At 40.2% G+C, this 21,122-nt stretch overlaps 1 pseudogene; it reads right to left on the bottom strand.

Annotated features, from left to right (window-relative positions):
- Positions 1 to 2,712: 2,712 nt before the first annotated feature.
- On the bottom strand, positions 2,713 to 19,393 carry LOC101316315 (developmental pluripotency-associated protein 4 pseudogene; annotated as a pseudogene).
- Positions 19,394 to 21,122: the final 1,729 nt, after the last annotated feature.

A 21,122-nucleotide genomic window follows, 5' to 3' on the forward strand; every position in this document is an offset into this window, starting at 1 on the left:
TCAGTCTAGATTCAGATAAGTTATTGCGATTTAAAAAAAAAATCACACCAGTTATTTGAAGCATAGTTTTAGAGCAGGAAGGGTCAGAGAGCTCACCCAGGGAACGGCATTTTAGAGATCTTTCTAAACTACAGCCATTCACGTGGTATTCCCCACCTAAAACACTTCCACACTTTGTGGAGCTTTCCAGGTGATCCGCACATCGTGGTGCCAGGCCTTTGTGATGTGGCTCCCACATGCTGCAGTGGCCTTGTCTCCTCCCTGTGTTTCCACCACAGTGTGCTGCTTCAGGTTCTCCCAGTATGCCCTGGCCTCTCTCCCTGCACCCTCTGCCAACCCCTACCCAGATTTACCCATGGATACCTCTCAGCTTTTAGGACTCACTTAGGCATCACCTCCCCCAGGAAGCCTCCCACTCTTGCTCAACACTAGATTGTATGCCTTGGGCTCCGCTGGGCTACAGCACTCCCACACTGGCCCACCTGGGCCGTTTCCTTGTATGCCTCTCTCGGTAGACCTGGGCCTCCTAGAGGGTAGGGCCCACCTTTTTATCTGTATAGCTTCCCTGAACTTAATAAATGGCTTTTAAATGAATAAATGAGTGAAATAACTTTTCCCTACGGTCCTATTGAAAATCTCTAAGCACATTCACGTTTATCATTTCGTAGGGGTCAGTTTTTGGGTCAGGTAAAAATACAGTCATTATACCTATAAAAGTCCTTGGAACACTGGGATTTTTTTCCCTGTGATATAGCTTTTGTATTGTCAGATAGCTATTGTTTTTTTTTTTTTTTATGCACACTGGGAAGAGTACATTATGATTACAGCTGTTTAGAATGTCTGCTAGGGTGTTTGGATTCGGGCTTGAAGAGCCACAAGTGGTATCAGAAATCCCTTGTAATTGGGTAAATGTAACAGCTATAATTAATTTCAGCTACATATAACAGAAGGTACCTTACACAGATATTTATTCCTTAAACTGCCCTAGAGGTATTTATTTATTCCTCTCTCATATAAAAGAGGCCTGGAAGTTGGCTGGCATCTTCCAACTCCTAGCAGTGAAACCATGGGTAATTAATACCTACTAAACCCAATATTATTTTTAATTTACAGAGATTAAATTAAAAATATTAAATTAAAAATATGTAAATTAAAAATAATATTATCGGACTTCCCTGGTGGCACAGTGGCTAAGAATCCACCTGCCAGTGTAGGGCACACGAGTTTGAGTGCTGCTCCAGGAAGATCCCACATGCCACGAAGCAACTGAGCCTGAGAGCCACAACTACTGAAGCCCGCGCGCCTAGAGCCCGTGCTCCACAACAAGAGAAGCCACCGCAATGAGAAGCCCACGCACCGCAATGAAGAGTAGCCCTCGCTCGCTGCAACTAGAGAAAGCCCACGTGCAGCAATGAAGACCCAATGCAGCCAAAAATAAATAGATAAAATAAATAAATAAATTAAAAAATAATATTATCTGTAAATTAAAATTAATATTATCATAGGGCTTTTGTGAAGCTCTCGTGTGATGAACCCTGGCCCAGCACAAAGTAAATATTCAATAAATGTTAGGAAAAAAGAAATCTATTATTTCTGCTAGCTGTTTGCTCTATCAGTGCCTCTTCAGATTTGCTGCTTTTTAGACTTGATAAACTTCCAGAGCTATGCATAATTTCAGACATTAGCTGCAAGCATCCCTGTGCCACCACTTATTGTAAACGTTTTAAACATTGCGGTGAGCGCTGACACAGCAATATTCTCTTGTCCTCAGAGACTGCTGTAGAGGGAGTGCTTCTTGTGGAGAAATAAGTCTATTGCAGGAGCCAGAATGCCGCCCAGCTGCCTTCAGGCCAAACTCCCAGAAATATGCTTCTTATAAATTTAGGTAGTAAAGAAAAAAATTGAAAGTGAATCATGCAGAAGAAGAAAATCATGCTTTCTGACTTTAACCTACTTGGAGTTCAGAAAGTTAACTAACAATTTGCATGCAATGAATATAGTCCCCTAAATACAATAGCTGATGAATTATTTTATACACACATTTTAAATACAACGTATTATTTAGTTATGATTGGGAAGCAGTCTTAAACTTTTTTTTAAGCAGCTGAAATATACACAACAGTTACAAGTGGAAATACTATTGCAAAGGGCCCTGCATTTTTAGCCCAGAACTGAACCACAGAAGTCTCAGGTTACTTAGAAAAATACAAAACAACAGTTTCCAAGTTAAGAATTATGTGTTTTCAGGAGGGAAGAAGGGAATAATAGCTTTGGCTTAAAATGCTCAACCGTTCAAAGTCATCACACTTACAATTAGAAGAGAGCAGCTCCTAAGGTGGTCTGTATCCGAAGAGGGAAATCCAGCCTGGAAGCAAATTATCGCTGATTCCTCACTAGACATCTTCACAATGCTCAGCTGAAGACACTCCCATTAGAAGCTGTTGAGGCCGCTTCTATCACTTCAGAAGGGCAAACATTTGGTAATACGAAAGATGTTTTCATCTTCTTAACTGGAATGAATGGTAACTAATGAAATGTTTTCCCCTTTTTATACGTAAGTGTCTCTGTAACCCAACCCAAAGCAGACATGTTTGTGTATCATCTGCAACCCACCAGTCCAGAGCCCTGGAAGCAGGAAGGGTGGAGGGTGTAGAGTAACCTTTCCACCACGACTACAATCACCGATGTGCCCTTTTTCCTGGTATCCTAGTCTCACTCGAGGCTTTTCATTAACACATCATCCCTCTGAACACATGGGGCACAATGTACTGGAAAACTGCAGGCAGGGGGCAAGAAGGAGGCGCTCACTCTCCCTGGTTTCTCAGGAACCCAGGCTTATCCAGCATGAAATTACAAGTGTACCCTGTCATCTGTGTCTGCAGGGAGACTTCTCCCGTGGACCACACCCCACCGGACACCCTAAGTCTCTTGTGGCGATTCTGTTGCCTCCATCATCCTGGCCTTGGCTGCAGTTCTGGTCCAGGAGGCCAGCATAGCCTTGGGGCTGAAGTTGTTACTACAACGGTATTAGCTCCCTCAGGGAGAGCGGGAGATTCTTCTAGTGCAGGCTCCCCTCCTCAGGCCAGAGGATCAGTCCCCTCAGAGCACATCTTTTTCTTAGACCTTTCTAGATACGTTTCCCCTTAGTCCACCTTTGATCTTCTTTATGAGTGTCTGGATCTTGGCCTCCTTTGCTGTGATAGGAATATTCTTTTGATTTGGGGAAGCGCATTCGGAGAGTTGCTTATAATGCGTCCGACCTCTGCTCAGCTGTCACTGATGCCAGGCCCACACCAGGTGTCGGGGAAACAGGCTGACTGGTGGCAGTTTAGAGGGTAATGGAGGACGAGGTATCTTCTTCGGAGGTTTTAGGCTCTCGTTGCATGTAGCATTCTATTGTGCACAGCAGCCTTGTCATCCTTCACAGATGATTCTCATTTGGTCCCCTTCGAGGAGGGAGGAGGTGCTTGGTGAACCTGAGGCACTGGCTTGCTTGAAGCTAGGTGTTTCTCTCCAGCTTTTGCTGACAACAGGTTTGAATTTGAGAGTCACGTATTCTTCCCCCAACTTCTCTATGGAGTTTCACTCCTTGTCTTTTGCGTTCTCCATCGTCTGAAAAAGAGTTGAGGTTGATAAAAAGAAAATTCTTCTGACTTCTGGCTCAAGGTTGTTTTTCCAAAAGTCTCCTTCCACTCCCTGCCACCCAAAGGCATTCCCAAACCCACCATTCTTAAAAATGTTTATTTAACATGGACTTGTTAGAAATGCAATAAATCAGACGTTTTACTCTAGGTAGATCCATTTTTAAATCCTTAGAGTGCTAAAGTGATGACGAAAAGAATAGCTGGACAGGTGCGAGAACCCCAAAGGGAGTTGAATTTTTGGGGAAATCGGCTTAAATGGATGTTCCTCTTTCACCTGAAGTGCTTTACAAAGTGCTAAGAACAGCTGACTCACATTTTTACTGTTTGAATCTTGCTGGGATAAGGGTATGAATTCAAGTTTAAATTTAGTGCTTCTGCTAATTTTGAAAAACTGGACTTATGTCCCATTCTCTCTCCTGTTGTGTGGCTCAGACTCTACCAATGAGGATACATCTAGCAAAGAACATGGTTTATGAAGCCATCCAGACCTGGATTCAGATCCTGGCTTCACCATTTCCTAGCAGTGTGATCCTGGACAAGTCACTTAACATCTTTTAGATTTCCTTATTTATACATGGGGATCGTAGTAAGCATTAAAAGGAATAAAAACATAAGGCCTGTTAAAGTAAGCACTCAGTTTATTAGTTTTATTTTGTGCTAAAGATGCACACTGCATCTGTGAGTTCCTCTTTCGCGGGGATCTCCAGCTGGGACATGTTTACAAGCCAGGGATGAATGGGTGGGCACGTGAGTTAGGTATGACGAGTTAAGTTCAGCTGTAAAAATTGGATAAACAATATTGTCTTAAACGTGGTAGAAGTTCATTTCTCTCTCACTTTAAAGTCAGAACATAGGCTCTGCTCTACGAAATCCCCAGGAAATGGGCTCCTAGACTATGGTGTAGCCTCCATTTCCAAGGTCACCTCATGGTATGAGGTCGTGGCAGTAATTCCAGACATCTGGTTTTCATTCCAGCCGCTAGGAAGAAGGAGGTTGAGATGGGAAAAGGGTGATGCCAGCTCTTTCTTCAAGAAGGTTCCTGGGGACTTCCCTGGTGGCGCAGTGGATAAGACTCCATGCTCCCAATGCAGGAGGCCCGGGTTTGATCCCTGGTCAGGGAACTAGATCCCACATGCACACCGCAACTAAGAGTTCACATGCCACAACTAAGGAGCCAGCAAGCTGCAACTAAGGAGCCCACCTGCTGCAACTAAGACTCAGCACAACTGAATAAATAAATAAATATATATTAAAAAAAAAAAGAAGGTTCCTGGAAGGTGCTGCATGAATTTATGTTTACATTTCATTGATTAAAAAGTAGTTTCACGGCTTCACCTAGCTGCAAGGGAAAATGCAGTGTTTATTCTGGGTAGCCACATGTCCAGCTAAACTTGCCATCTCTATGGAAGTGTGGGGGAATGGACATGGTACCAGTTATTCTCTGGACAGATAGCCACTCTCAGGGGCAGCCAGAGCGGGGAGAGTCTTGGGAGTCTGTTGGAGCTTGATGGTGCAAGGGAAAATAATTATTAAAAGTAGTTGGTGCTACTAAGATCAAAGGCAAATCCAATTCATCAAGAAAATATCATCTGGAACTGCTCTGTCCAACGAGGTAGCCACTAGCCATATGTGACTATTGAACATTTGAGATGCGGTTAATCCAAATTGAGATGTGCTATAGTATACACCCTGGACTTCTAAAATAGTGTAAGAAAAGAATGTAAAAATATCTCGTTTTTTTTTAACAGGGCCTACATGTTGAGGTGATATTTGTGTATTAGATTAAATATATTATTAAAATTACCTTCATCTGCTTAGTTTTACTTTTAAAATTTAAAGTTATATACGTGGCTTGCGTTATTTTTCGATTGGGAGCAAGGATCTGGAATGTCCCAAATCTTAGAGTCTGTCTCCTCAGGAAGGAGATTCTATATAGTACTGAGAGGGATTGTTTCCTGAATGATGAATTCTCTAACATGGGCTTGAGAGAGCAAGGTTTCGGTAACATACCAGGAAGTATCGTCCAAGTGAGGGCGTTCTGTGTTCCTTGCCCTTGACAGACCTGTCCCCACAGGGGATAGATCTTAATGTCACCAGCCCCTAAGAGCATTCAAGTGACCTCCACCTCACGCTGTGGTTCTAGTTCAGTGAACCACTATGATTCTATTTTCAGATGACCCTTAGAGTTTCTATGACTATTTCTACAAAGCGAGTAACTAGTTAGCCAAGTGATGTGCTTGCGGGGGTTGACATTTCTGAACTTCAACTTAAAGATTGGAAGGCAAATAATGACGAGGGAATGCATTTGCCAGTAGAGATGCTTTGTGTTTTTATTTCTCTCCCTGTCAAAGATCCCCAGTTAGCTGGGGCCATAGCTCTCAAAGTATGGTCTTTGGACCTGCAGCCTTGACATCACCTATGAACTTGTTAGGGATGTAAATTCTCTGGCCTCACCCCAGACCTAATGAATCAGAAACTGGGGGTATGGCCTAGCACTCGGTGCTTTAACAAGCCCTCCAGGTGATTCTGACGTTAGCTAAAGTTTGAGAACGATTAATTTAAAGCGATAGTTTTCTTGACAAACAGATCTTCATCCCCCTAAGATGCACCCTGTAGTTTTTTTTCTTTTTTTAAGGCTCATCCTGTTGAATGTAATATGTCATGAAAGGGAAAGTATGTAGGAATTGTTACCTTTAGGTTTGTAAATAAATGTGATACCACATTTCTTGCTGGTTTCTAAGTGAGTAAGATTTGGTAGGAAAAAGAGAGCTTTGAAAAAAATCTGAAAAATAGAATCATCTGGAGGCTGCTCTTTGGGGCTATGAGTCTCCGTAACTTACCTCTTCCAAACCTCACTGCTGAGCCCAGCTCCTTGGTTCTCTAGAATTCCTGTCCGGACGTGGTCACGGCTGGAAGCAGCTGATCGGCCCATGCTCCACTTACTAGCGCTGGTGCTCGTCTGGTCTTCCTGTCTGCTCACCGTCTCTGCTCACCGTCTCTTGCCCCCTGCATCCCGACTTCCATCTCTGAGTGGCGTTCTTTATCTTCCCAGACAGCTGTCCTCACTTTCCCACTTTTAATCATTGTGAGCAGTTTTACCTTGTCAGGCTTTTCCCCACTCCGAGTCCCGTAATAAGTCTGTGCTGGACTCTACAGGTATCCGACCCCGTTCTTCTTCCCAGGCACAGATTCTGTGGTTCCACTCTTGAAATCTGAGGCGTAATGACAGTTTCAGCCAGCGGCACTGAGAACGTGTGGCCCCTTCTGTCACTGAACTCTTGGGAACCTGCAAAGAGGCCAGGCACACGGGTCAACCTGTTCCTTTGCTGAGCAGCAGCCCCTCAACTCCACCCCAGGGGACTCACCTCTGCCCCAGGAACTCTGAGTACCCTTGGTGTCCCTTGAACCGCTGATGGAAAATCGTGACTCGGATGCAGGCCCTCCGGTCAGCAGATCTTCTTGCCCCGCAGGGCAGGGATTAGGTGGGGTAGGGCTGGGGTATTACTGGATCTGACAACGGATGCTTTGTCCTTTCCAGCTCCTGCACAGGCAGGCATCAGACAATGTGTATGGAGTTTTAGAGTTTATAAGACACCTCCAGACGTCATCATTTACAAAGCATTCCACGTCTTTGAGAGGGGAGCAAAGAGTTAATCATCCTCACGTTTTACAGTTGAGATAACAGTACTGGAAGATTGCCATCTTTCCCTGAGTGGCTCAAACAAGGAAAGGCAAAGTTGGGTTTGTAGCCAGGTTTTATTTCAGCTTGACATTTTGTTTACGGACTCCTCCTTGCTATGGGTATAAAATCCCACACTAAAACCCACAAGGAATAATTTTTTTTAACATCTTTATTGGAGTATAATTGCTTTACAGTGGTGTGTTATTTTCTGCTTTATAACGAAGTGAATCAGCTATACATATACATATATCCCCATATCTCCTCCCATCTTGCGTCTCCCTCCCACCCTCCCTATCCCACCCCTCTAGGTGGTCACAAAGCACCGAGCTGATCTCCCTGTGCTATGCAACTGCTTCCCACTAGCTATCTATTTTACATTTGGTAGTGTATATATGTCCACGCCACTCTCTCACTTTGTCCCAGCTTACCCTTCCCCCTCCCCGTGTCCTCAAGTCCATTCTCTATGTCTGCGTCTTTATTCCTGTCCTGTCCCTAGGTTCGTCAGAACCAGTTTTTTTTTTTTTTTTTAGACTTCAAGGAACAATCTTAATGGCTTGGTTCAGTGAAGATTTAACACAATGCATGCATTTATGGAAATCACACTTGCGTTCAGTTTACAAGTGGCTGTCACATCCATTACTTTATCTGGTGTCTATAATGACTTATGTAGAGGATTTCATTATTTTTGTTTTACAGATGAGAAAAAACTCAGACTCAAGGAGGATGGGTAAATTGCTCAAGGTTACACGGTGACTGAGTGTCGTCCAGTTCTTTTCACAGCAGATCCTTTGTTCACTATGTTCAGTTAACTCCTCTTTGGTAAAAATTCTAAACTGCAAAGAAAGGAGATGAATGCAGTAAGGCAGGGGTTCCCAAACCATTTCTGTCTAGAAATATAGATGCTTGGCATCCTTCCACCCCTTCCATGAACTCTCTGAGGTGCTAAGAGTGGGAGCAAATGCCCCAGGTGATGTTCCTGATTGGCTGAGGCTGGAAAACACTGCATCATGGAAAGATGCATGCGGAGTACTGCAGTTTATTTCCTCTAAAGGCCTCAATTTTTGTTGTTGTTATTTCCTTTTGATGGATGTTTTGGGTGGGCTTTTGAGAAGGAGGTCATTGAGAAAATTTGACCACTACATCTTTTCTTTATGTACACTGTTCTATTCATCTGAGGTTTGGCTTCCCTGGACAGCAACAGGGACTGTAATTAAATTTCATCTGGTAAAACATTGACCTGGTTGGCATAAGTTTAGATTCCAGTTTCATCCTCTAAGGGATAGTTTTCTCTTCTATCTTGCAAATTCTGTGTAATTCTAAGAGTCACAATTCTTTTGAAAATAGACGTCAGTTGTTAAATTGGTTCTTAAATATTCCCCATCAGGGATTCCCATTGTTGGAAGACTCTAGAACCTTCAACCAGCCTCAGCATCATCTGGGAGCTTGTTACAAATGCAGACCCTCACGCTCTGCCTCAGGTGTACTGAATCAGAATCTGCATTCAACAAGATGCCCTGTGATTCACAGGGACATTAACATTTGAGAAGCACCAGTTTGGGACACCTTCCCTTTTAGTAATAGTTACAACTTATTGGATACCCACTATCTCTCAAGGGAGGTGCTTTAAATTTTAAAAATCTAGTCCTCACAGCAACTTTGCCGGAAAATGATTATTCTTCTCAATCTGCAAAAGAGGAAACTGGTTCTGAGAGATTTACACTTGTCCAGTTATACTGAGATGGAATTAAGACCAGGTCTGTCTACTCCTTCTTGAAACACTTGACTTAATACTTTTTTCCCTTCTCTTCCTCAGGCCTCTCCAGTCAACTTAGGGATTTTTTTTTTCTCACAATCTCCCCAGGCCTTTTTTAAAGGAATCATGGTACAGAAACAAACAGTAGGAAAAAATGCAAAAAATTGTATATCAAACTTTTGTGGGTAAAAATTTTATTAACAAAATTAAAAATCTGGAGCAAATATATATTTTAGGAAATATATTTGTAACATATGACAAAAATGTTAATAACCCTAATATATAAAAAGCTTTTATAAATCAATGAAGTACTTTGGTAGAAAAGATAGAAGAAAAAATAATAGAAAAAGGATTAACATGAAAAAGTTCAACTTCACTAGTAAAGTGTAAAAATGGAAATATCTTTTCATCCTCCAAATTAGCAAAGGGTTAAACAAAAAGATAAAAGCCAATGTAGGTGAGAATGGGAGATAAAAATCCTCAAATATTTCTATTATTAAAAATGATGTTTTAGAAGAATATTTAATGAAAAGGAATCATGAGTACCATATATTAGTAAGTAAGAAAGACATGTGGAAAATGTATATGATAAGCCTAATATTTTAAGTTAAAAAAATTTCTACACTATGTACAGGAAAAAAAAAACCCCTCAAAATAATGAACACCAAAATGTTAACAAGGTTTAGCTTTGAATAGAAAATAGCCCCTACACTCTTTAAAATGAAAGTTTCTCATCTTCAAAGAGGGAAAAAGATCAGACTAGTGTAACTTAAGCCTTAATTTCTCTGTCAAAAACTTAGTAAAAGAGGGGAAAATTGAGTGGTGGCTGGCTGATTTTTCTCTTAGGGCCAATTTACTTCCAGTTAAAATTTTAATTACTGGCTCATTATTATCAATAAACAATCATGCCTGAAAGGACAGGGCTCCTCTATTAATAAAATATGTCAATTTATTCTTAGTTCAAAATAAATAAATAAAATTAATCATCAGACAAATGTGTCTGAAAAGTATCAAACGATCTGCAGCTCAATCCTGAAAATTAACCGTATAATGAGTTCTTTTACTGTCAGGCCAAGTTCTATGGAATTCTGCTATTCTCCCTAAGAGAATGCTCTGTCTATGGCACGCTCTTCCCCCTCCCCATTTTCATTCAGCTGTCTTCAACCATCACCTCCTCAGAGAGGCCTTCACTAACCACTTATAAAATGAACAAAGAGAAACTTGCTTCCAAATTCTTTAAATCTCCTTATTCTACTTCACTTTTCTTCATAGCACTCATCTTCAGCTTTGCCTAATTGTTATAATTGAAAACAAATTTTTTTTGGCCCTTGCGGTGCAGCTTGTGGGATTTTAGTTCCCTGACTGGGGATCGAACCTGGGCCCTTCACAGTGAGAGCACAAAGTCCTAACCACTGGACCACCAGGGAATTCCCTGAAAAATTATATTTAACTGCTTGTTCTTCTTCCTCCCCACTAGAATGCAAGCTCCTTGAGGACAGGGACATTGTACACTTTATTCTCCACTCTACCTCCAGAACCTAGCATGGTGACTCGCACCATAGATACTCGTTAAATATGTGTTGAATGAATGAATATGAAAAGAGCTGAGCCAGATGTGAATGTCACTCAATCCAAGAAGAATTCCATAACTGTGGTTATGCTGGGGTGGCTTTGGAAACCCAGCACTGAAGACAATGAGGTGCTTTATTTATTTTATTTTATTATTTTTTTATTGTGATTATTGGGTTTTTTTTTTACATCTTTATTGGAGTATAATTGCTTTACAATGGTGTGTTACTTTCTGCTTTATAACAAAGTGAATCAGTTATACATATACATATGTTGCCATATCTCTTCCCTCTTGAGTCTCCCTCCCTCCCTCCCTCCCTATCCCACCCCTCTAGGTGGTCACAAAGCTCCGAGCTGATCTCCCTGTGCCATGCGGCTGCTTCCCACTAGCTATCTATTTTACGTTTGGTAGTGCATATATGTCCATGCCACTCTCTCACTTTGTCACAGCTTACCCTTCCCCCTCCCCATATCCTCAAGTCCATTCTCTAGTAGGTCTGTGTCTTTATTCCTGTCTTACCCCTAGGTTCTTCATGACTTTTTTTTTTCTTAAATTCCATATATATGTGTTAGCATACGGTATTTGTCTTTCTCTTTCTGACTTACTTCACTCTGTATGACAGACTCTAGGTCCATCCACCTCACTACAAATAACTCAATTTTGTTTCTTTTTATGGCTGAGTAATATTCCATTGTACATATGTGCCACATCTTCTTTATCCATTCATCCGATGATGGACACTTAGGCTGTTTCCATCTCCTGGCTATTGTAAATAGAGCTGCAATGAACATTTTGGTACATGACTCTTTTTGAATTATGGTTTTCTCAGGGTATTTGCCCAGTAGTGGGATTGCTGGGTCGTATGGTAGTTCTATTTGTAGTTTTTTAAGGATCCTCTATACTGTTTTCCATGGTGGCTGTACCAATTCACATTACCACCAGCAGTGCAAGAGTGTTCCCTTTCCTCCACACGCTCTCCAGCATTTATTTTTTCTAGATTTTTTTGATGATGGCCATTCTGACTGGTGTGAGATGATATCTCATTGTAGTTTTGATTTGCATTTCTCTAATGATTAATGATGTTGAGCATTCTTTCATGTGTTTGTTGGCAGTCTGTATATCTTCTTTGGAGAAATGTAAGACAATGAGTTGCTTTATTTAGACAACTCACCTCTACCTGGAAGACAGCCCCAAACTTCATTGCCAAGCAACCACTAATTGCTTGTAATCAGCAAATATAAAAGCACATATAATAAAAAAAAATTGGTAACCTGGAGGTTTTTCTATATATGACCAGGTATTTTATTGTTATAGTTCAGTAGACTTGGGGCCAAAAGGGAGATGCAGCTGAAGATTTCTTGCCATAAAAGGATAAAAGGCCATTAGTTGTTTGCTGCCAGGAATAGTAATGCAATTGCAATTTAGTATTTGGAAAGTGTTCACTTAAGCAAACCAGAGCTTTCATTAGTTTTTCTTTTTCTTTTCTTCTCTTTTTTAGAGATTTTTTGTTTTTAACTAACAGACTTTATTTTTGGGGGCAGTTTTAGGTTTACAGAAAAATTGTGCAGAAAGTATGGTGTTCCCATATTCTGCTCTTCTCAGTTTCCTTTATTGTTAACATCTTGCATTGATGTTGTACATTTGCCAAAATTGATGAACCAATATTGATGTATTATTAGTAACTAAAATCTACAGTTTACATTACGGTTCACTCTTTGTGTGGTACATTCTATAGGTTTTGCCAAATGATAATATAATTCACTGCGCTAAAAACCCTCTGTGCTCCAGCAGTTCATCCCCCTCCTCTTCCCCCATATCCCTGACAACCATTATATTTTCATTGTCTTTATAGTTTGCTTTTTCTTCTGTAATTAAAAAGTGATTATTGTACATGGGAGAGAAGATGGAAAGAAGTAAATCACAAAAAATTGAGAGCAGTATTTTGTTCATCTAATTCTTCATTGTCTCTCCAGTATCTAGAATAGTGACTGGGGGATAACTAGGGAAAGCTCTTTACATTTTGATATATATCCATCCATATATGTAAATATATGTGTATAAATGATTACATATATACTTATATATACAGCCTCCTGTATATGAAAGGATAATCCATTTATGCTAAGATTTATTAAATGTTTAATATGCTTCAGACATCTTGCTAGGGACTTCATATCTACCCTCTCTTAATCTTCAACCCCCCCAAAACTGAGAAATTACAGATAAGCTCAAAGTGCTTCTTAGCTTAATGTTGGGATTTATAATCTAATAACAATAATACGTGCTTAATAATGGACATTTGTAGTTTGCAAAAAAAATTTCGTGTGAATGATCTTACCCTCAAAACAATCTTTTAGATTATTATTAGCTTTATTTTGCCGTGAGTTTGAGTGACTTACCCTACCTTAAGATCTAGTCTTAAGTTTTCTGATGCCAAATCTGCACCATCACACTATTGATTTATACTGAACTCGTGACAAACCAAAATTTGTATTTTCTACTTGTCTCAATGTTTAACCATGTCATCTTCAGTCTAAACTTGTGCAGTTGTCAAAGATCAGTAATGTATATATTTTTCTTCCAATAAATGTTAAAAAATATTTACTAAGCAGCTACAATTCTGCTGGGAGCTCTGTTTACATGGATGAATAAAACACATTTGGCCTTTGCTCTTGTGGGGCCTATAATCTGTTCAGCTGACACTTGTTTGATTGACTGGGTTGCAGTGGGGAAGGTTTTCTGAGGTTTTTTTTTTAATATTAATTTAATTAATTTATTTTTATTTTTGGCTGTGTTTGGTCTTAGTTGCAGCATGCGGGATCTTTGTTGTGGCGCATGGGCTTCTCTCTAGTTGTGGCATGGGCTCAGAAGTTGCAGCGTGCAGGCTTAGTTGCCCTGCGGCATGTGGGATCTTAGTTTCCCGACCAGGGATTGAACCTGAGTCCCCTGCATTGGAAGGCAGATTCTTAACCACTGGACCACCAGGAAAGTCCCTTGAGTTCTGTTTTTCCATTAAGTTATCAGATGTACTTTGCATCATTTGCAAGTTCAGGAATTACATTTTATGTTCTCATCCATGTCTTTGGATCTCTATGTTAAGCCCTTTATTATTTTCTTTCTTGATGGGTTTAAAGAAGAGAGCTAACGATGGACTCTCTTTGGGTAATATTGGTCAGCAGGTTTTGTAGCTCAGGTTTCTTTATCTTGTTCACAAGGATATCATGAAAGACTTTATCAAATTATTTCCTGAATTTAAAGGTCACTATGTATCAGTATTTCCTGATATCTAGTGGTTGATGCAGGGACTCTGGAGCCTGACATCTTAGGTTCAAATCCTGGCTCTGCTATAATTAGCTGTCTGATCTTGGCCATGTAACAATATGAATAATTTTCTGGCAAAATATAAATGAGCAAAATTGGTGCAAGAAGAGATTGAAAACCAAAAATAATAGGAGAGGTGGAAAAGATTGTTAAACTTTCCCTTTAAGAAAAAAAAAACCTACTTAGGGCTTCCCTGGTGGCGCAGTGGTTGAGAGTCCGCCTGCCGATGCAGGGGACACGGGTTCGTGCCCCGGTCCGGGAAGATCCCACATGCCGCGGAGCGGCTGGGCCCGTGATCCATGGCTGCTGAGCCTGCGCATCCGGAGCCTGTGCTCCGCAACGGGCGAGGCCACAACAGTGAGAGACCTGCGTACCGCAAAAAAACCCCAAACAAACAAACAAACAAACAAACAAACAAAAAACCTACTTAATTGTTTTATAACTGAATTCCTCTGAGCTTCAAAGAAGAGTTAATTTGTATGTTAATCAAATTATTTCAGACCCTAGATAAGTATGGAAAGTTCCTCAATTAATATTATGAAACAAATATAACTTTAATACTAAAATCTACAAAATGTAGCACAGAATGCTCTGTAGTTCAATTTATGAATATACATGGAAAAATTTAAATTATACTTTAGCACATACATTTGAAAGATAAGAACAAAGTTGATGACTCACACTACCTGATTTCAGACTTAACATAAAGTCATAATAATCAAGAAAGTGTGATAATGGCAGGAGAATAGTCTTATTGAATAATGGAACAGAATAGAAACTCCGGAAATAGACCCTAATGATCAACTGAATTTTGACAAAGGTGCAAAGGAAATTCAATGGAGAAAGATTGCTTTTTAAATAAATGGGGCTGGAGCAATTGGAAGTCTGTATGTGAAAACAAAAACAAAAGAGTAACAAGAATAACGACAACTTGACTCTCACCTCACACCTACAAAGAAATCAAACCTAAATGGATTATAGACACAAAAATTTAAGAGCTAAAGCTATAAAACTTCTGGAAGAAAACATAGAAACATAGGAGGAAATCATTATAATCTTGGGTTAAGTAAAGATTTCTTACATAGGACATAAAAAACATGAACCATGAAAGAAAAAAATTGATAAAATGGGTTTTGTCAAAATAAAAAACTTCTGCCCTTTGAAAGACAACATTAAGAAAATGAAAAGCAAGGTGCACACTGGGAGGAAGAATATTTGCAAACTATATGGGCCCACGGGAGCGCACGGGCCCAGCCGCTCCGCGGCATGTGGGATCTTCCCGGACCGGGGCACAAACCCGTGTCCCCTGCAACGGCAGGCGGACTCTCAACCACTGCGCCACCAGGGAAGCCCCTGTACCTAAACTTTTATAGCATATTTATTTGTAGTAGCACAAAACTGGAAATAAAAAGTCTAAAAGTCCATCCACTGGTGAATGGATAAACAGATTGTGGTACACCCATACAGTGGAATACTATTCTGCAATAAGAAAAACCAAGCTACTGATACACGCAACAATATGGATGAATTTCAAGAACACTATGTAGAGTGATAAGACAATTCACAAAAGCTTACAAACTGTATGACTTTAGAACATGACATTCTGCTTACCAGAACAAAGTCTGACACTCTTTAAAAGACAGCCGTGAAATCTAGTCACTTGAAACTTAAAATTATAGCATTCAGCATCCAATAAAAAACCACTAGGCATGCCAAGAAGAAGGAAACTGTGACCTGTAACCAGGAAAAAAAAAGGTCAAGAGAAATAGATCCAGAAATGATAGGGATGATAAAATTAGCAGACTAAGATGTTAAAACAGCTACTATAATTATGTTCAAGTATTTAAAGGAAAACATGAAGACAGTGAGGAGAGAAATTGAAGATACAAAGAACAAAACCAAACAAACCAAACTCCAACAAATGGAACTTCTAGAGATGAAAAATATGACATCTGAAATGAAAAATTCACTACATGGATTAACAACAGGTTAAACATTGCAGAAGAAAAGATAATCACTTAAGTGATTAGGTGTTGGTGAGAATGTGGAGAAAAGAGAACACTTGTGCACTGTTGGTGGAATATAAATTAGTGCAGCCAGTATGGAAAACAGTATACAGGTTCCTTGAAAAATTAAAAATAGAACTATCATATCATACAATCCAGCAATTCCACTTCTGGGTTTTTCCAAAGAAAACAAAAACACGAATACAAAAAGACATATACACCCCTATGGTCATTGTAACATTATTTATTTATTTATTTAAACATCTTTATTGGAGTATAATTGCTTTACAATGGTGTGTTAGTTTCTGCTTTATAACAAAGTGAATCAGCTATACATATACATATATCCCCACATCCCCTCACTCTTGCGTCTCCCTCCCACCCTCCCTATCCCACCCCTCTAGGTGGTCACAAAGCACCGAGCTGATCTCCCTGTGCTATGCGGCTGCTTCCTAAGAGCTATCTGTTTTACATTTGGTAGTGGACGTATGTCCATGCCACTCTCTCACTTTGTCCCAGCTTACCCTTCCCCCTCCCCATGTCCTCAAGACTCAGATAAGGTTAAATCTTGGCACTGAAGCCTGCCTCCATCACTTGACAGCTGTGAACCCTACTGTAGTCATTCAGTCTTCCTGAGTCTCAGTTTCCCCTTCTGTTAGATGGAATAATAATAAGATTGGCTTCACAGGGTTTTAATGAAGATTAAATGAAATAAAGGATGTGAAGGCATTTAAAAAGTTGAAAGGATTACTCACATGCAAAATGTTACTGCTCAACTGCTGTCCCTGTGATCTTTACCAATCAAATCTGGCATTTCTGTGTGTAGTTTGCAAAATAAGAACCTCTTCCAAAATCAACCATAGAGAAGACTAATTCCATAAATAGTGTCAAAACTTTGGATATGGGGGTGGGGCAGGAGGGAAGCAATCATCTTTTGTCCTCTTTTAAGCTATAGTCTTCTGTTTTTCTCTTTAATAACACTTAATTTAAAAGATGCATTATAGGGAATTCCCTGGAGGTCCAGTGGTTAGGACTCTGTGCAGGGGACACGGGTTTGATCCCTGGTCAGGGAACTAAGATCTGCAAGCTGTGTGGCATGGCTAAATAGATAAATAAATAAAGTGCTTATTCTTAAAAAAAAAAAAGCATTATATTGTATCAATACTGTAGCCAGTGATTATATCATAAAATATATGAAAGGACCTAAAAGAGTGTTGAATATGTAGTTTGTTCTTAATAATCTTAATTTTCTTTTTTTCTGTCACTTCTTCTGAAAGAAAAATCTTCCCTTTTAATCACTAATTGTCTGGGCTCCAAAACCTCAGTGACAACCAGAGCTCAATTCTCTCTGCAGGAAAGCAAGACCTAATGCTTTTTTGCCCAACATTATTACTTTCAACTACAGGAGGTGGTTTTTTGACAGGAGAAATGAGGGAATTTTTAAGTGTTTTGTCCTCCTATTGGTGATCTCAAATAATTGCCGATTTTACTGAGTGACTTAAAAGTTTCACTGTTGTTCAGTTAAAAAATATTAATACCTTACTAATAGAGAGTAAAACAAGGATTGGAGAAAGTTGGCTTTGAAATGAGTTTTTAAAGCTGTGGTTGGTATTCTAGAGGATTTATTACACTTCAGACAAATATTAAAGCCCTAGTGAAACGAGTTGTCTCAGTAGGATGTGGAAAATTATTCACCTTCCCCAACTTCCCCCAGTTGGAACTTTCCACCAAGTCAGAGAGGGCATGTAGCAAGTAAACAGAAAGAGTTCTCTGATAGACACAAAGCCGTCCGTGTCTTAGACTGAATTTGCTTTTTCTCTCCATGGTTCAGGGAGATACTATAGCATAGCTTAAAAGAAGGGTCTGAAGAGTTTTAAACATCTATTGGAACAAGTAGTCATGAATAGTTATATCCAGAGCTGGGGGGGGGGTGGTGATGTGATGTGTTTGTGTGTGTGCGTGGGGAGTGGATGGGTAGAGAAGTTTAATTTTGTCACATAAGAAAGGAAGTGTGGTACCTTATAAATGAGGGATCTGTATTCAGTTTGGATTCCTTCTGCCAAAACTCCTCTAATAGCCATAGTTGGCAGCGGAGTCCAAAAGCCAGTTTACACAGCAGAAAAATACCTGTCTTTAGACAAATTAGCCTGCTGAGTAGAGTGGTTAGAAAGAACCTGCGTCTCACAGGCTTTAAGTTTGTAATAAAGAATCAGAATGCAAATTCACAATGATTCAGAATGCTAAGATTTAGCAAAATATGGGACTGACACTAAAGGAGGGTATCTTGGCCCAGACAGAGCCATGAGAACAAGTACAGAGCATCAGACCCACCCGGCATGACAAACGCAGTCAGCCATGCCCAGGAAGGGTCTTCTCCAGGGAGAAGGAACTGGAGTTGGAGAAGGACAGAATTTTAGAGTGTTTGTTGTGTCATTTCTCTCTTACTGACTGGATTCACTGATTGTCCCAATACTTTTTCTCTTTCCCATAGCCCCGAGTTAAAAAGAAAACTCTCCAAGTCACAAAAATTACAGTGCCCAGAGCATGTTGAACCAGCAGTACCCTTGCAGAATTCCCTGTGGAGGTGCCTGTTGGTGTACGTTGCCATGTCATCAAAGCACCTTCATCCCTCTCCACAGAGGCATGAATTGAAAACAGTTTCCTGTACACATCTGTCCATTCCACCCCCCCACCCAATGGACAGCCAGTTGCCCATTTATTGAATAAACCATTTTTTCCTCTTCCATTATTAGACATGCCCACCTGTATCATAAAATAAATTCTCTTATGTAAGAAGGTCTATGCATGGACTCTAATCTCACTGATCTGACTCTTTATTCATACACGAATACTAATTTTTTAAAACACTCTAAATTTATAATAAATTTTACTCTGATAGGGCTAGTACATCCTCATTATTCTTTTTCAAAATATTCCTTCTTCCCAATTTGATTTTTCCTATGCTGATGTTTCATATGAACTTTAGTACATTTTGGGTAGTTCCTGTTTATTCCCTCTCGCATCCTCCATAATATTCACATTAAAACCTTTTTAAAAAAAAGCCCTTCTATAGTGGTTTAAAGTTTTCTTCATAGGTCCTTTCTAACTTCTACTTTTCTTCACCCTAATCCTTCAATGAATATGGAGAAACTGCAGAAACTTGAAGATGTAACTAGCAATGTTAGAGAATGGTTTCACCCCTCCAGTCAGATTATTATTTAATTCTTTGCTAATTTCCTTTTGTATCACTCAGATCTCTAATTTTGTTCAAGATAGTCCAGGGAATTTAAAAAATATATAAACTTAAAGGGTCTCTCTCCTTTGATCCTTCCCTGCTATTCCCCCAGCCTGAATCCTCACCTCTAGCAAACCACTCTCCTTGCTGTTACCCTGCATATCCTGGTCCTCATTGGCCATCCTGGCCCCTGGAGGCCTCTCCTTTCTCTAACGTCCTGAAGCACATGTAGCAAAGGTGCATTATGTTCACACGACCCATTTGCCACTCAGCCAACCTGGTATGGTTACTGGTCTTTTAACCTCTGTGTCCATCTTCCCAATAGATTATTAGAGGTTAAGTGTATCATCCTTTTTTGTTCCCCCTCCCTTCTCCTTCCTCTTCACCTCACCTGAGACACTCTACATGCCTCAGGTAGTGTCTTGCACTTTCTTTAACCACTTACTCTTGGTAGCAACAACTGTGCATTCACACCTGCACCCAGATTGTTCTCTTACAGGGATGTTTTAAAAGTAGAGATTTTGGGCTTCCCTGGTGGTGCAGTGGTTGAGAGTCCGCCCGCCGATGCAGGGGACACGGGTTCGTGCCCCGATCTGGGAAGATCCCACATCCCGTGGAGCGGCTGGGCCCGTGAGCCATGGCTGCTGAGCCTGCACATCCGGAGCCTGTGCTCCGCAACGGGAGAGGCCACAACAGTGAGAGGCCCACGTACTGAAAAAAAAAAAAAAGTAGATTTTTTTTAAACTAAAAAAATCCAGGCAGTGAAAATGATACTGAAAATTCTTTCAGTGCAACCAGAATGGCCAATAGTATAGTCTACTCAGCAACACTTTTAATTCCTTCTCTTATCCTCTGGGAATATGTTCTTTGAATAGAATGGTGGGCTGCTGGTACCATTTCAATTGTGATCTCATTTTCTCTCTCGTTGGTTGAGCCATACAGCTGGATTCTTATCATCTAAATGCCCTAAAGATGATACTCCGCCATAGGTAAATTCTTGCCAATTCCCAAGTCTCACTTCCTCCTTAAAGCTTTCATATGTATTCCTCAGGGAGCCCTCCCCTTTCTGAAGCTCTCTTTGGTCTTGGTGGGTACCAGTGTGGTGCTTGTTCTTTTCAGAGCAACTCATACACTTGGAGCGTGGACTCTAGAGGGTTTTGAAACCTGATCTTGCCATCTACTAGCTATATGATCTTGGACAAGTTACTTAAACTCCCAGACCTCCTCAGTTTCCTCATCTTGAAATGTGGATAAACATCATGGTTTCGACCTACTTGGATTCTTATAAATATTACATGAGTTAATATTTATTTGTAAAGTGCTTAAAACAGCGCCTGGCCCAAAGTAAGCTTATGTAAGTGTCTTTGTTTTTTTAAAAAATTACTCTCCTTCACCTAATATTGGTGTTCCCATCCAATGTGGCTAAAGAAGGCAGAAGGAGTTAGTGTAAGAGAGAGCTTACTATTCCTGGAGACATGTGAACTGGCTCCTTCCTTTATTTCAGAAATAGAAATCTCAGTTCTTTTCATCAAAACGAGCAGTTCTCAACCTCACTATTTCTACAGGGCAGGGCTTAAAGATCAGTTATAAGGTTCATTCTGTTACTACTGAGTACTGACATTTTAATATTAATAACTGTAGAGTTGAATATTCAAGCCCTTTCTTGATTGGGCACTGAGAAAAAGGGCTAGGTTGGAGAAAATGAGTTGACAACCTGGGACTCCCTGCCCCCGGGGTGTTTTTCCCACAAGGGCATGTCTGGTAACGTGTTGGACAGATGCTGGAAGAGACCCATTTGTATAAGTCACACATCATCAGCTCCTTGCTTTGCAGCACCTTAAAATGTTCCCTGGGTATTTCATGAGTTTAAATTTGGTTTCCTATAATAAAGATTGTAGCATTCTCAAGGTC

This window comes from Tursiops truncatus, chromosome 16, assembly GCF_011762595.2.
Source record: "Tursiops truncatus isolate mTurTru1 chromosome 16, mTurTru1.mat.Y, whole genome shotgun sequence".
In the NCBI taxonomy this organism is placed as follows: Eukaryota; Metazoa; Chordata; class Mammalia; order Artiodactyla; family Delphinidae; genus Tursiops; species Tursiops truncatus.